We start from the raw sequence: 16,958 nt of genomic DNA on the forward strand, positions 1-16,958 counted from the left end.
GCAAGGGGTCATTTGTGTATATCCTACAAGGTTTTCCTACAGAAAATAACAGCTGAAATAAAACAATATTGAAATTGAGGTGAAAAAAACAGCCATTTTTTTCCACGTTTTACTCTGTAACATTTTCCTGCAATGGAAAGATTTTTGAAAGCAATATGCCGTTAGGTCTACTCGACTCTTATGTTTGCGAGGATATATAGGGCTTGTAGGTTCATCAAGAACCATAGGTACCCAGAGCCAATAAATGAGGTGCACCTTGCAATGGGTTTTCATTCTATACCGGGTATCCAGCAATTCATTTGCTGAAATATAAAGAGTGAAAAATAGGTATCAAGAAGACCTTTGTATTTCCAAAATGGGCATAAGATAAGGTGTTGAGAACCAGTGGTTATTCGCACATCTCTGAATTCTGGGGTGCCCATACTAGCATGTGAATTGCAGGGCATTTCTCAAATAGACTTCTTTTTTACACACTATCTTACATTTGGAAGGAAAAGATGCAGAGAAGGACAAGGGCCAATAACACTTGTTTTGCTATTCTGTGTTCCCCCAAGTCTCCTGATAAAAATGGTACCTCACTTGCGTGGGTAGGCCTAATGCTCGCGACAGGAAACTCAACATGGACACATCACATTTTTACATTGAAATCTGACGTGTTTTTTGCAAAGTTCCTAGCTGTAGGTTTTGGCCTCTAGCCCAGCCGGCACCTAGGGATACCTACCAAACCTGTGCATTTTTGAAAACTAGATAACTAGGGGAATACAAGATGGGGTGACTTGTGGGGCTCTCAACAGGTTCTGTCACCCAGAATCCTTTGCAAACCTCAAAATGTGGTCAAAAAAATACATTTTCCTCACATTTCGGTGACAGAAAGTTCTGGAATCTGAGAGGAGCCACAAATTTCCTTCCACCCAGCGTTCCCCCAGGTCTCCCGATAAAAATGGTACCTCACTTGTGTGGGTAGGCCTAGTGCCCACGACAGGAAATGCCCCAAAACACAACGTGGACACATCACATTTTCCCAAAGAAAACAGAGCTGTTTTTTGCAAAGTGCCTAGCTGTGAATTTTGGCCTCTAGCTCAGCCGGCACCTAGGGAAACCTACCAAATTTGCACATTTTTTAAAACTAGACACCTACGGGAATCCAATATGGGGTGACTTGTGGGGCTCTCACCAGATTCTGTTACCCAGAATCCTTTGCAAACCTCAAAATGTGGCCAAAAAACAAGTTTTCCTCACATTTCGGAGACAGAAAGCTCTGGAATCTGATAGGAGCAACAAATTGCACCCAGCGCTCTCCCAAGTCTCCCGATAAAAATGGTACCTCACTTGTGTGGGTAGGCATAGTGCCTGCGAAAAGGAAATGCCCCAAAACACTGCAGATTCCAGAAGGTTCCATCACAGAAATGTGGGAAAATGTGTGATTTCCAGCAAGGTTGGAGGTTTGCAGGGCATTGCGGGTAAGAAAATGGTGTGGGGTGCCTGTGAAGCACACCACCCTGGAATCAACCAGATGTTTAGTTTTCAGATGTGTCTAGATCTTGTGGATTTTTCTACATGGCAGCGTCCCAAAGTCCAAAAAGTGCAGCCCACACCATTCCAAGTGGGACGATTTTGAGAGTTAGCCAAGCTCTCATGGCCCAAATGTAAAACCAAAACCCCAAATAATCAAATGTCCTCTTGCTTGCCATGGGATAAGATGTTTTAGTGTGTGGGGGAGAGCTCAAAAACTGTTACCCCCTTCAGTTGGGGTGGGGGCATAACCAGGCCCATACTGGTTGGTAGGCACCACCCCACTATTGTTTTTTTTTTTTAATTCCCTGGCATCTAGTAGACTTTCTGTCCCCCGGGGTGTGGATCGGGGTAATTGCCCCATCTGCCCACTGGTGGGCAGAACAACTTTGGCCCCATTTATTTTGGGTGGGGGTATGGCCACAACCCCAGCCTCTTATTTTGACAAAAAAATCTTCCCTGGTCTCTGGTGGGTTTTCTGCCCCCCTTGGGGGCAGATGGGCCTTCCAAAAATAGGTCGATCTGCTCCCAAGGGGGGCCGATATGGCCAACAGTATTGTGGCCCCATGGGGAGTGACCCTTGCACAAGGGGCTGCCCTCCCAAACAAAACACACACATACACACACACCAATCCCTGGTGCCTAGGTGGTTTCTCCACCCGAGGGCAGATCGGCCTAATAGAAATAGGCCGATCTGCCCCCAAGGGGAGCAGAAATGGCCTAAAATAAATGTGCCCCCCCCCCCAGGGAGCGACCCTTGCCTAAGGGATCGCTCCCCTTGGGTGAAATTGGAGCAAAAAAAAATCCCCGGGCAGAAATGGACTACAATAAATTTGCCACCCAGGGGAACGACCCTTGCCTAAGGGGCACTCCCCTGGGGGGGGCAGAAATGGCCTAAAAATAATCCCCCCCTTCCAGGGAGCGACCTTTGCCTAAGGGGTCGCTCCCCACATAAAACAAAAATTATCCCTGGTGTCTAGGGGGTTTCTGCCCCCCGGGGGCAGATCGGCCTAATTATATTAGGCGGATCTGCCCCTGGGGGACAGAAATGGCCTAAAAATAATTTGCCCCCCTGGGGAGTGGCCCTTGTCCAAGGGGCCGTCCCCTTATGAGTAAGTCTGAAAAAAAAAATCCCTAGTGTCTAGTGGGCATTTCTGCTGCCTGATCGCATCGCGATCGGGCAGGAGAAATGCTTGCAGAGACATGAAAGGAAATGAAAGGCCTTTCCTTTCCTTTCATGCCTCTGCCTGCCCCCTCCTCCCGAGCGGAAGAGAAATGCTGAGGTCATCATCAGACATCAATGGAGGTTCGGGGGGGGGCGGATGTGGAAGGGGAAGAAGCGGTTCCCCTTCCAGCCCTGCCATGGGGGAGTGGGGGGAAGCCTAAGGAGGGAGCGCTAGCGCTCCGAGGTCCGGTGCCGGGACGTAATGGTTACGTCCTCGGCACAGGAGCACTGTGCCGCGGGACGTAACCATTACGTCACCGGCACAGAACCAGTTAAAAATAAAACAATAATAAATTTTGTCTATTATTGCTTTATTTTTAAAGGGGCGGTGCCATGGGGGAATGACAACCATAGAGGGGAGTGGTGTGCACTTCCCCATGTACGCATGTGTGTTTGGCCAGCCGTCTCAGGACAGCCAAACACACATGCGCACTGAGCTATCTCCAGCCCGGCACTGTGTTGCCAGGTTGAGAGAGCAGACACAAGCTTCCGGTCTGCCTGAGAGTGGAAAGCCAGGGCACTCAGGCCAATCCTGACGCTGCTCTCATGCTGCCAGCAGCACGAGGGCAGTGTTAGGGTTGGCTGCAGGGCAGACTGGGAGCCTGTGCCTGCCTGCAGTGCAGCAGAGAGCAGAAGAGCGGTGATGCGGCAGGGTCAAGGTATGTTTTTTTTTATTGCTTTTGTTTTGTTTCTCCTCCAGCCCTCCCCACCACTTTACCCCATCGCCAGCCACGATTGAATGCAGCAGCAATCTCATTACTTTTATAAAATACATAGAAATCAATTACTATGAAGATTCTTAGTTACAGAAATAATGAAATAATAAGCAAAATCAGAAAACTATACTAAGGGCCTGATTTAGAACTCGGCAGACAAGTTACTCCATCACAACGGTGATGGATATCCCGTCCGCCGAAATATAAATCCCATCGAATATAATGGGATTTAGATTTCGGCAGACGGAATATCTGTCACTGTTATGATGGAATAACCTGTACTCCGAGTTCTAAATCAGGCCCGCTGTCTCAAAGGTGTAGTCAGTCATTAGAAAATCGGGCGGCATTCCTAGGAAAGTCACAGAGTCTCTGGCTCACCCCCAAATTTGGGGGTCTTTCATAATGCATTTCGAAAGAGGAAAGAATGGAAACTGCAAAGCCCGTATAGTACTTTCAACAAATCGCACTGCAAGATTCTAAAATGTCATATAACCTCACCATCTTAGCACTATCCCACAACAGCAACATTCAGTTGCCTCATCTGAACTAATATCGTCAGGAAGCGTCAGAACAAACCCGTTAGATAAACAACAGAAAACAATTGTGAATAAATGCAATACGCTGTGCTAGTAAGAACAGCCTTGAAAAGCAGCAAGAAGGCTTCCTCCAGCGAGTTTTTCCAGAACAATGTGTCCTACAAACAAAAAACAGTACACATTTTGCTACATGTGGTGTCAGAAGAGAAACATGAAACGACATAATGAACATCATGATACATTCTAGGTCTGGATTTAGGGCATGAGTTAGAGTTTGGCGGAGGGGTTACTCTGTCACAACGGTTACGGATATCCCGTCCGCTTAAATATAAATCCCATTACATCCTATGGGATTTCTATTTCGGCAGACGGGATACCCGTCACTGTTGTGACAGAGTAACCCCTCCGCCAAACTCTGAATCAGGCCCTTAGGCTAAGCCAGAAAACACATTAGAACACACCATAAGGATTTTGCTTCTATTGCAATAGCTTCAGGTTATATTACACATATAAATGCAAATTTGGAATATGTAGTAATACACATATATGATACAAATGTGGAATACCCTCCAAAGCTGGAATCAGGGGGCCTTTGCTTCCTTTGGAATCACACAAATTCCAGCATCCCTACAATGGCCATCTTTCCAGACCACGGTCAGTGGAAGTAAAGGCGGCAGGTGAAATGTTACAATATCAAAAATGCTATAACACCTAACCCTGTCAGAGTGCTTCAGAGACAATAAGTGCAAGAGAGACGAATAGATTTGAGCCCACGTGACTGACAAGCTGCCAACAATGTCACAAAGCACAGGCATGTTTAGAACACCCAATATCCCGTCACCAAAAAACGTAGAGGGAATGTCAGTCACATAAAGTTATAATTTTATGGTGCCAAAACTCAGATTAAAAGTGAAAATTTAATTGGCTGATTAATGAGACTATGAAACTATGGTGCTTAGTGACAAGGGGGACAGCAGAAACACTGCTTAATATGTGCCAGTATTTCCTGGTGCTCAGCACCACCATTTATTTTTAAACACCAACACTTATTTATGAGATTAGACCACATGGTGGCGCTCTCACTGAATTATTTTTTCCGAAAGTGTCAGTGTTTAGCAATTCAACTAATTAAAAAATAAAACTCACACTTCAAGGCCATCTCTACAGATTGGGGTGATCTGCTATAGGCCAAAATGTCACGCGTGTGCTAGCGTGAAGGTTCGTAAGTAATGCTGGCACTGCCATTCAGCAGCAGTGGCAGGAATTTTGGGTCGTGCTAGCTGCAGAGGAAAACCTTTTGCTGTGACATATACTTTTACAAAATAAGCACTGACCGTGGAAGCATTTCAACTGGCGACTAACTGCTGCTCCAACTGGTCTCCTAAGTATTATATCAAACAAAGGGACAGCTCATGCTAGAAATGGGCTCACACCACCAATAGGTGTCTCAGAGAAGTAAACTTTAGTGGCCCATATTCCATGAATTAGTCACCGTCAAAATTTGTAGTTGGAAGGTGGCACCAGGGACATAAACTTGGCAGGCAGGTAAAGGTGTGTAAAGTCTAAGGGCCAGATGTACAAAGCTATTTGGCAGTCGCAAATGGCAAAATCTGCCTTTTGCGACCTCTAAATGGCCTTGCACCATGTACCAACCCTATTTTATGATTCAGTAATCGGCGTCCCTTCCTAATAGCGAGTCGCAAGGGGATGTAAGTCACAATTTCAAATTGGTGATAACCCATTCGTAAACGGGAAGGGTGACCCAAGGGACCCCTTCTCCTTTGTGAATGGGAGCGCCAACATTTTTTCGGAGCAGGCAGTGATTCTACAGGTCACTGCCTACTCTTAAAAAACATAAAACTGAAACGTTTCATTTTTATTTTTGAAATGCATCCCATTTTCCTTTAAGGAAAACAGGATGCGTTTCTAAAAAAACAACTGCTTTATTTAAAGAGCAGTCACAGACATTATGGTCTGCTGACACCAGCAGGCCAGCATCCCTGTGAATGTGGCCATTCCCAAATTGGTCATAAACTGCAACCTGCCTCATGAATATTAATGAGGCATGCATCTTGCGACCCATTTGCGAAGCGCAAACAGTGTCTAAGACACTGTTGTACATCAGCTTTAGCGACTCCTAAATTGCGAGTCACTAAAAAACACAATTTGCAAGTCACAAAAGCCGACGTCATACATCTGGCCCTTAAATTACATATCTGAACTTAATAAGTGTAACCTTAGAAAATTTGAAAAGTTTGTAAACTTAATTTGTGGGTGAAAATTCTTGAAAACATAATTCAGTTTTCCAGTTGAAATGTTTTTGCCTTGATTTTTCCAAAAACATATTTATACATGATTTTTCCACATTTTGTCTTGAAAAACATTGCAACTACTGCAAAGCTTTCTGAAACTTAAAAAACAATATACAAGGTTTTTGGGTGGAAATCTTCACAACAGGACAAACCTGCTGGTTCCCCATTGGCAGCTGGGAAGCTTATATTTAGTGTTAAGATTCAATCCTGTCTTTAAACCGTCAATCAATCAATCAAAATAATTTGTAGAGTGCGCTACTCACCCGTGAGGGTCTCAAGGCTCTGGGGGGAGGGGGAGATCAGGTGGGGGGAGGGCAGGGGGAGTCATTGATCGAACAACCATGTCTTGAGGTTCTTTCTGAAGACCAGGAGGTCTTTGGTTTTGAAAGATATGAGGTTCTAATAGTGGACCCCAGTGCTTACAGTCCTGTCTGGAATGTTTCCTGAAAGTCCCAGAACTTGTTACCAAGCACATGTTTTCAATTAGGGTATCAGCAGCTGGACGACAGGTTCCTTCTAGCTTTATGCTAGCCTCTTCCTCAAGAAAAAGTCTTCCTGACTTTATTCTGCTGTGCCTTGATTCTTGTATCCCTGACCAAGAGTAGACTCTATTCACTCACAGCCTCCTGTTCTTCAAAGGAATGTGAGGCCAATGGAGTTGCTCCAGGGCAAGGACGTTTTTCCAAGCCTTGTGGAGAACAGCAAATTCAGGATTTATGTTCCTTGTCAGATATCTGTTTGCTCTAGTGCAGCTTAATCGTCTCCACATTAATGTTACCTATTTAGTCAAGGTGGCATTTTTTTTATAAACTGGGAGCAACCAGGGCCAAGCAACCTAGGGTGCTATGTACTAAAACCATAGGACCATGTTCAAAAACCATACCACAAGCCAACCAAACTGGAGAGCATCTTCAAAAGTGTATTTCATAGGCTTTAACAAAGAATGGGAATAGCAGGTTTCTGCTAGCCAAAATAGGACCTTTTCCCTCTCTAACTGGAGTGTCTGAGATTTCCAGGTAGCCCTTGGTCGAGCAGACAGCGGGCCCACAGATGACTATCGAATGAGCTCTGGATTGCGAATGAGGTTTGGATTGCACACAAGTCAAACACCCTGAGCATGGTCCTGTCTCTTAGGCAGGTCTTGTAACAGATTTGCCTAAGTGGTCGAAACTGTTCAGGTTAGTCATTTGTGTACAGGGTATACCTTTTGAAATTCCATTTTTGTATGAGACGGTATGAACTTGTGTATTTTCTTATGAAAATCTGGTGACTAAGTGCAAACACTTGCAATTTATTATTTTTTCTTTACCGGGAAAATATTTTTATACCAACTTGTAGGTGCGTACTCATCATGCAACATGCTCTCAGTAGCTTGGTGATGGCGTTAATGATTCAATGTCCCCCCTCCAACAAGATATCAGGCAATCTTTTTAACTGTGAAGCTGCACTATAGGTGGAACTTGGTACTGAGACTTTAATTAGAAATATTGAGCCACCTTGAGTATTAGTAACCCTTGTGGATTAGACTTGTACTGGAGACAGCTGGACTATCAAGAAGAATTAAAAGGCTTCAGATAGAAATGAAAACCTTCTGAGTTAAGTAACTCCCCTCAATTACAGGGGCAGAGAAGCCCTTGTGGGAAATCTTGGGTTGTGGTGAACATCTATGTGGTGATGCAAGCAGTGAACCATGAGGGCCCTAGGCAACAAGGTAATCCTTATAGGATTACTTTATTTGGGGCGTGCAAGCAACCTTCAACAAAAAGGATTTCAGGGGATTCATTTGCAGGTTGAGGTGGAGGGAATCACTGAGTTCTCATTTAGCCAGGGGTGTTCCCGCACGACAGTGAAAGTAATCCTGAGTATAACCATGGTGCCTTTTGATGATATGTTTTTTGTGTGGTCTGTCCTTCCTCGGGCCTAGGAAACCCATGGAGTCCCTCAGCCTTCTGAAGAAGAAGGGTGACTACCACCAGATAGGAACTGCTAGGCCCCACTGACACTTCTCTGCTGTCATTCCTCCCCGACACACCATGTGAGAATTGGCCTAGTCAGTACTGCCACCCAGTTCTTACAGGTCATGGGGTTTGATCTGATGCCCACAGGGGTAGAAATGGTGATGCCACCATCTGATTGGTGGTATCCCCACCTCCATTCCACCAAGTAATTGGCTGGGAGGTGAAACCCTCATGTGTTGCGGGTTCCTTTTAGCACCTAGATTGGGCACCCTTATTTTAGCTCTAGGCCCGTAGCCTGTTTCTTTTTACCTGCATACACATTTTATTAGTTTATTCATTTTTATTATATTTTAGCACAATCAGTTGTTCTTCTGTAAATGCATTGTCATTAATCTTTTCAGTTCTTTGCACAACATTTCACTCTGTGTTCTGCTCAAGGCTGCCATGTTAATACATGATAGATTACCCAGTATTGCCACTCCAAGAGTTAGAGTCATACCTCAAGTCCTAGACAGATCATGAGGTCAGGCCCGTTCTTAGAACACAACACGTTTTCTTATATAAACACTGCATAGGCCAAAGCAGGGTAGAGGGCATTCCAGCCATAGGCACTTGATGCTGCACATCACTTCGCTGACAGCTTTGCTGATCCTGGCCTTTTCTTTCCAGCAAAGAAGGAGGATAGACAACAGGCAGACCCTTGCCTATCTTTCAGATATGGGGTTGGGGCTCCTTCCATAGACCGGGACGGGCAGAAGGGCTAACACCACTATGCTCTTGGGTTTAGACATTTCTGTGTATGTAGGAATCACTAGATTTTATGATTCGATCTGGATGGTGGGACTGTTCATATGTTTTTAATTGCTTTTATATGCACATGCTTCTTATAACCAGGTGCAATTGCTTCAATGACTTTTAAAACTTACTTTGTGTTATAATTTAATGTGGGATGTTACTTTAAGTTTCATGCTACTGAGACATCCTAATAGAATATTTTATTATGACATAGCGGGTCGTTCTGAGTCAGTTGAGATGTGACTGGCTTTCGGAGGAATAAATCTTCATCCATATTTATATTTTTAACATATCATTGTGCAGCGTCATTACTTCATTTTTGGCGACGAGGGTGGAGTGCTGCGCCAGTCACATCAGAGATGCTGCGGGATAAAGATAAGACGCGCTCCATGGTGGGGCTAACCCATCACCAACGAAACAAACCTGTGTGCTTGAGAATCTGCGGCAAATGCGTACTGGGAAGAACAATATTGGCCACTGCTCGACGTGTTATATGTTTGGGAGGTGAGACGTTTACCTTTCCCAAACAATATTTTTAACAAGCGCGCGCGTTTTCAATGTGTTATTGCCTGCATTGATGTGTGCAGCTGTTTATATACAGTGCCATGGCAACACAGTACCTCGTGCAGTAGCCGCGTGTGTGGCCAAGCTCGTGCTAGTTCCTCCGTGTCCTGCGTCTGCACTATTCAAGACCCAATCGGCACTTCCTCGTCTTCCTACCCAAGCGACGTCTATTTTAGAGGAAAGGTATTGTCATTTACATGGGTTGTAGTGAAAACCTAAAGAGGACTTAGATGCAGCCTGAATTGTTCAGTCTCAAAAGGGGTGTTTGGAAGTGTTTATAACCCACATATTAGAGTGACTGTAGCTTCAGGTTCATTTGTGGCATTATAATGGCTTCATCCATAAATATACCTCCAACATTTTTAGATCAGCAAGGCCAACCAGCTATTCAGTGGGAGGAGTGGATAAACATTTTTGAGAATTATTTAATAGCATTGGATGGGTGCAATTTTTCACCTCAAAGAAAAAAAGCATTAATATTAAGTACCATTGGCAAGGAGGCATGTCATATTTTCAAATACTTACCTGAAATTCGGGACGACGATGGGCAACCTTTACAGGATGAGTTTGAGAAAGCAAAGCTACGCATGGAGAAAAGGTTTTCTAAAGAAGACAACATTGTTATGCTACAGCGTAAGTTTTATACCAGACCTCAGAGAGAAGGGAAGTCGCTAGATGACTTTATATCAAGTTTAGGTGAACGTTCAGTGAAATGCCGGTTTGGTCTTATGACGGATGAGCTGATTCGTGACCAGCTCATCGTGCATTGTAGGAGCAATAAGACTCAGGAGCAGTTATGGACAGCAAAGAACCCATCCCTCAAGGACGCGATAACAATAGCTGAAATAGTTGAGGAGCCAAAGGTCTGTATGAAAGAGGTCAGCAAAAAAGACAATCCATAGGAGAAGGCGATGTGGCTCTTATATAAAAAAAAGTACTACTCCTAAATATGGGGTTCAGTCAGTAAACAGATTGTTAGAGATTTCAAATCTGCAAAACTTAAAGTGTGCTCTAGGTGTGGGAGTTCATCTCACACCAATAAGGCTAAATGGTGTTTTGCGGCAAACAAGGATTGTAGAAAGTGTGGCCGCAAGGGGCACTTTGCGCGAATGTGCAAAGATGGGTACAGAGCACTGTGGCATCTACTGAATTGTATGTGGAGGAGAATTGCATGGAAGATCGTGTTCTCATGGAGCAATTAGATGAGACTGAAGTGGGGAGAGAAGCCAGACCGAAGGGTGTTTTTTCGATATTGGGCAAAAATGTGGAATTGATGGTTGATTCAGGTTCATTTCATACAATTGTTCCAAAGTCAATGTGGATAGAGAATTGGCCTGAAGTTTCCTTGTTACCCAAAGATATTAGCCCCAGAGGGTATCAAGGTTCAAAGATCAATGTTTTGGGATACTTTGAATCGTCCATTGAATTTAAGTCTCAGAGTATTGAAGGGAAGGTGTACGTGGCTGACTGTGGTCCTCCCATATTGGGTTGGGTTCTCCAATATGATCTACATATTGTTATCGATCCCCGTTCAGGTTGAGAAAGAGTTAATGGTGGATGATGTTAGTGTGGATGAAATTTTGAATGGAGCGAAGCATATGTTTGAGGAAAGGTTGGGAGAGTTGAAACGGTATATGCACAATACGAGAAGGACCAGTGCCAGTGAAGTATAAAGTGAGGAGAGTGCCTGTGGTGGTAAGAGGTGAGGTAAAGAAATTGGTTGATGACTTGAAGAAAGATGGTATCATCGAACCCGTAGAGGCTTCTTTGTGGATCTCTTCGGTAGTAATAACTAAGAAATGTGATGGAAAACTCCACTTCTGTGTGGACTTGCGAAGTTTGAATCAATTTGTGGTGATGGACGTATTTCCACTTCCAAATATAAATGAACTCTTGCCACTACTTAAAAGAGGTAGATATTTTTCCAAGTTAGATTTAAAGAGTGCTTACCATCAGGTTGCATGAAGATTCTAGAGCACTAACAGCCTTTATAACTTTCCAATTTACCAGGATGCCTTTTGGGTTGTCTTCAGCTGCAAGTGTGTGTCAAAGAGCAATGTCAGAAATTTTCAAAGGGATACAAAACATAATTTTCTTTCAGGATGATAGTTTGATTTTTGGTCAAACTATTAGTGAGCACAATTCAGTTCTCGGGGTAGTGTTGGACAAGCTTAGGGAAGCTGGGTTAACGTTGAGGAAGGACAAATGTAAATTCTTAGTTGAGGAACTTGAGTATTTAGGCCACACTATCTCTGGGAAAGGATTTAAACCTAAAGAGGATTTGTTGAAGGCCATCAGGTTTGCACCTGTCCCTGGTGACAAAGATCAACTATGCTCGTTTATGGGGCTTATTGAATACTATAGCAAGTTTGTGGAATATTTTGCTATGAAAACGGAGAGTCTAAGGAAGCTGTTACGGAAAGGTTGCAGTTTCAAATGGGAGAATGACCAACAAGAGACATTTGATGCGGTGAGAAAAGATATTTGTAATGCTGGTATTTTGACGCCCTTTGACACGCATCGCAAGACAATATTGACAGTGGATGCCAGTGCGTGTGGAGTGGGAGCTGTGTTGCCGCAAGTACAAGGGGAGAAAGAGGTGATGGTGTCTTTTGCTTCGCGCTTTCTGACAGAGAGCAAACGCAACTATTCGGTGATTGAACCTTTCTTTGGGGCATTGTTTTTACATTGCGATCTGATCACAAGCCAATACTTAAAGGTTTAAGTCCTGGTGGGGCAGGAAAGGGCTCTCCCAGACTAGCAAGACTAATGTCTAGACTTCAAGAGTACCGTTATGTTATTGAACACATTCCTGGTTGTAAAAATGCCCAGGCCGACTGCCTATCTAGACTTTCCTTGAAGTGGGAGGACATTGACGAAAGAAACATTGTCCGTAAGGAACAAGAAGGGGCAGTAGCTTGGTTGACTGATGTTGAAGACCGTGGGGCAGGAGCCTTCAGTGCGAAGGATTGTATGGAGAATGACTCCTGTTCTCAAAGGAGTAGTACGTATGGTGTTAGAGGGCAAGAGAAGAGAGAGTGCAGTCAGTGTGGCTGTGAGACCTTATGTAAAACTTGTAGATGAATTGACGTTGGTGAATGATAAGCTTTTAATGAGGAATCATAAGTTTGTACCACCAGAGTGTATTAAGAAAAAAATCTTTGTGTTAGCTCATGAAGGCCATTTGGGACAAACTCTCACACAAAAAAAGGTTATAGAAAATTTTTGGTGGCCAGGGATGGATGACATGATTTCTCAATGGGTGGAGGACTGTGTGGTCTGTAGGGAAAGTGAAAAAAGTTTGAGAACGGGAGCCCAAAGTGTGTATGGTTGCATAGAAGATCCTGGTCCTTGAGTGCAGTTTGTCTAGATTTCATTGACCCCATTCACGGTACAAGGAATAGACTCCAAAGTAGTCATGGTTGATGTCCATTCTAGATGGGTTATAGTCAAATTTCTATAAGGTGTAATGACAAAAAGTACCATAGATACCTTAAATGGAGTGTTTCAAGTAGAAGGTCTCCCTCGGGTCTTGATAACAGACAATGGTACTCAACTCACGTCATGTGAGAGGAAGAGGTTCCTTTAGAATCATGGAATTATACATAATCACACTGCTTTGTACAATCCACAAGTGAATAAAATGGTGGAGAGGGTTAATGCCTTGTTAAAGGTACCATTCTCAAGGCCATTCAGAGTGGGAAGGAGGTGACGAAAATGGTTGACGAAATGGTTTGGGACTATCGCACTAGAGTTAACAAAGCTACTGGGTTTTCCCTGTTTGAGATGAGGAGAGGCAGGAAACCAGGATCAAAGTTAATGCCTGCGTGGATGGTTTATAATGGTTCGAAGGCAAGTGAGGTGGTGAAGGAGATGGAAAAGGGAAGTGATGTGGCTGTAGGTGATGGGGTGAAAATAAGACGGGGCAGAGTGTCAGGTGGTTTATATTTATGGGCCCATTTAGAGTTGGTAAAGTGAGTAGGAGTTATGTTGTGTTAGAGAACGGTAACAAATGGAACAAGAGGAGAGTGGCCCTGTACCAGAAAGGGAGCAAAGGGGGTGTGAAGCCTATACATTGCATGTCTGGGTGTAACAGTTTCATGTTGATGAGTGATGAAGAGTTTGGAAGTGCGTCCAAAGGCATGGCTGGTGAAGGCTGTGAGTAAAGGGGCGTGGAAACTGGTATAAATCCTGATCCCCATGGAGGGGAAGAGGGTACAAGTTCTATCCCTCAGGATGGGGTTATAGAGAATTCAACCCCTTGTGATCGAACTCCTCGTCTGACCAGAGTTTTCTGTAGTCAAAGAGTTTGAAAATCGCTGTGCCACTTGGAAGATTATGTTCAACTGAAATAACTTTGGTGTCATGCTTTCTTTCCAGCTAGCTCAGGTTTCTTCCTAGTTTTTGTTCTCTATCTTTAAAATAAAATTGTAGGTATTTTTAAGGAGTTCAGAAAGGGGGGAGATGTGTTATAATTTAATGTGGGATGTTACTTTAAGTTTCATGCAACTGAGACGTTCTAATAGAATGTTTTATTATGACAGAGCGAGTCGTTCCGAGTCAGTTGAGATGTGACTGGCTTTAGGAGGAGCCGCGTCTGTCCAACGGAAATAAATCTTCATCCATATTTATATTTTTACCATATCACTGTGCAGCGTCATTACTTCACTCTTCATCTCTGTGTCTGCCTTAGCATGTGTGAGGCTTTGTGTAACTGAGAGAAAGGGGTATGATCAGTTCCACCACAACTTCCCTGAGCAGTCAGAGTGTCATGTTTCTAGGCTGCCACAAATTACCTTTACCTTCTAGGTTTGGCTGTGGTGCTGTTAGCTGACGAAGTCAGGCTAACAGCTTCCAGTCTGTGTGGGACAGACTCAGTCACTCACACATGGTGATGCTGCTGCCCTAAACTTAGCAGTCTTACCCCTGTGAGTTGGTCTAAACATTGTCGTGACTGGCCACCACTCTCAACTTTATATGTAACACAAAACAGGAAATGCACGATTGAATAAACCTTCATCTCCACCCTATTGTGCTGTCAAAACATTGAGAGATTTGTCTTTTACTCTCTCTATTATCAGTGCAATTGTTGAAAGTTAATTTTCAAACTCTCCATGGTGAAAACAGAACTACCTTCTTTAGTGGCGCAAGATTGATTTGGGATCATGCTTGTGATGTGGTTGAAGAGTGCCCCAGACTCCTTAGCGGCACTAGAGCAGCCGGTTGCCATTTCGCACCTGGAGGCGCTGTGATAAGGACGCAGCAAACCCGCTCCGCTGGACAAACTTCCTCGTGACTGGGGGGAGCCTGAACTACAAGCCCCAGACTCCTTAGCGGCACTAGAGCCGCCGGTTGCCATTTTGTGCCCGGAGGCGCTGTGATAAGGACGCGTCAAACCCGCTCCCCGGGACGAACTTCCTCGTGACTAGGGGGAGTCTGAACTACAAGCCCCAGACTCCTTAGCGGCACTAGAGCCGGCGGTTGCCATTTAGCGCCCGGAGGCGCTGTGATAAGGACGCTGCAAACCCGATCGCGGGACGGGCCCGGGCGCGTGTCCGGGCAAAGACCGGGCCAAGACTGGGCCCGTCTACGCCCGTCAGAGCCCAGAGGAGGCTGGGCTGGGCATACTCTGTTAATTTTTGTCTAGAGACCTGCATTAACCTTGTTTAGATTAGTAAAGTGTATTTAAAATAGCAACCCCATATTTACAATGGGGAAATGAAAGCAAAACCAGATGGGGAATGGTATTAACACAAAAACTCAGAGAACCACTAATATGATAACTAATTATCTTACAGATGCAATGGGGAAAATTAATGGAGAAATTATTCATGTTGAAGCACGTTTAGTGGCAACAAAAAATGTTTTACATGAGGCCATTATTAAAGTGAGTACCGAGGCTGTAGGTTCAATTATTGAACTAGAATCCCCAAAAGAAAGTCTCATTGGGGTGGACCCTGGGTTTTACTTAGGCCCACCATTACCCATAGATACAATAGAAGAAACTGAACCATTGAACAGAATAGATGACCCAATCGCTCCACCACCAAAGAAAAAAAGAAGTAGACAGATAACCAAACCTAATTTTGTGTCACCACCATCACAGTCCCTTAAGGGCAGCAAAATAACTACTGAAATATATGGAGGCCACCCAGTAGCTTTACCACCAGGCCATGATGGTGCCCTACTAAAAAGCATGGAAACTCTTTTTAAGAAACTACATGGTAAACTAGCTCTTACAGAGTCAAAAGTACTGATAGAAATTAAGGATATTAAAGAACGCATAAGTAAGTTAGAAGCAAGTGTGAATTTAGTGACCAATGCGAAAACCTGCCCCTTGGCCGCGATATCACACTAAATGAGAACCAAGTGGTGGTAGATACAAGGAATAGCATAATGGTAGGGAAGGAAGATCTTAACAAAAGAAGTATGGAATATCGGCACCCCATACAGAAAGAAACATCCCAGCCTAAGGCACCTATTATCAATCAAGAGAGACAGCCAGATGGTACTTACAAATGGCAGCGTTTGAATAGAGATAGATCTGTGAAAGAAGTTTTACAACTACTGCCAGATGCTACTCCATACACAATCATTCTTAAAAATGTTCCCAAATTGGGACCAAACACCGTTGAGACCTGGCCAGATCTACGTAATAAAGTAGTACAGTGGATGTCGAAGAGTATATGTGCATCAGACATATTATTTTGTGAAATTCTTTATGCAAGGTGAGTTGACTGGGTGGGATATTTGGAGGAAGAAGAGGGAGATTGTATTGTGGTCAATTTCCGTGATCCCCGTTTTGTGGGCAACTTATTATTGGATCTAGATAAAAGACATCGAACATGTAAAAACATGAGAAGGGAGATCATGGCTTTCCCCCTAGGATATTTCTATAGAATGCTGAACACTCCACGCACAAGATACACAGGGGCCATAAGGAAAACATCTAGCATTTTGGATATGCATGACAAATTAGAGTGTTCTAATCGATTTACTCCCCTGAGTTAAATGGAGGACCTGGATTGACTACAGGAGGACATGAATAGAATAGGGACTCTGTTACCCGATAAAACACAAATTACTACTATAGTGTCTAGTGACTTTAAGCTTGATAAGAGGCCCTTAGCAGGAGACTCAATCACACTAATGTTGTGGAATATAGCTGGAGTAAGAACCAAAATGGCTGATAAGGAATGGCATACCATAATGAGTTTGTCACATATAATATGTCTACAAGAGACACATGGCATACGGGATCTTTCTATATTGAAGGATATGCTATATTCTTTACACCAGCTTCCGCTTCAGCAAGCGGTAGGGCCAAGGGAGGGTTAGCA

Source organism: Pleurodeles waltl, chromosome 3_1 (genome assembly GCF_031143425.1).
Source record: "Pleurodeles waltl isolate 20211129_DDA chromosome 3_1, aPleWal1.hap1.20221129, whole genome shotgun sequence".
Lineage (NCBI taxonomy): Eukaryota > Metazoa > Chordata > Amphibia > Caudata > Salamandridae > Pleurodeles > Pleurodeles waltl.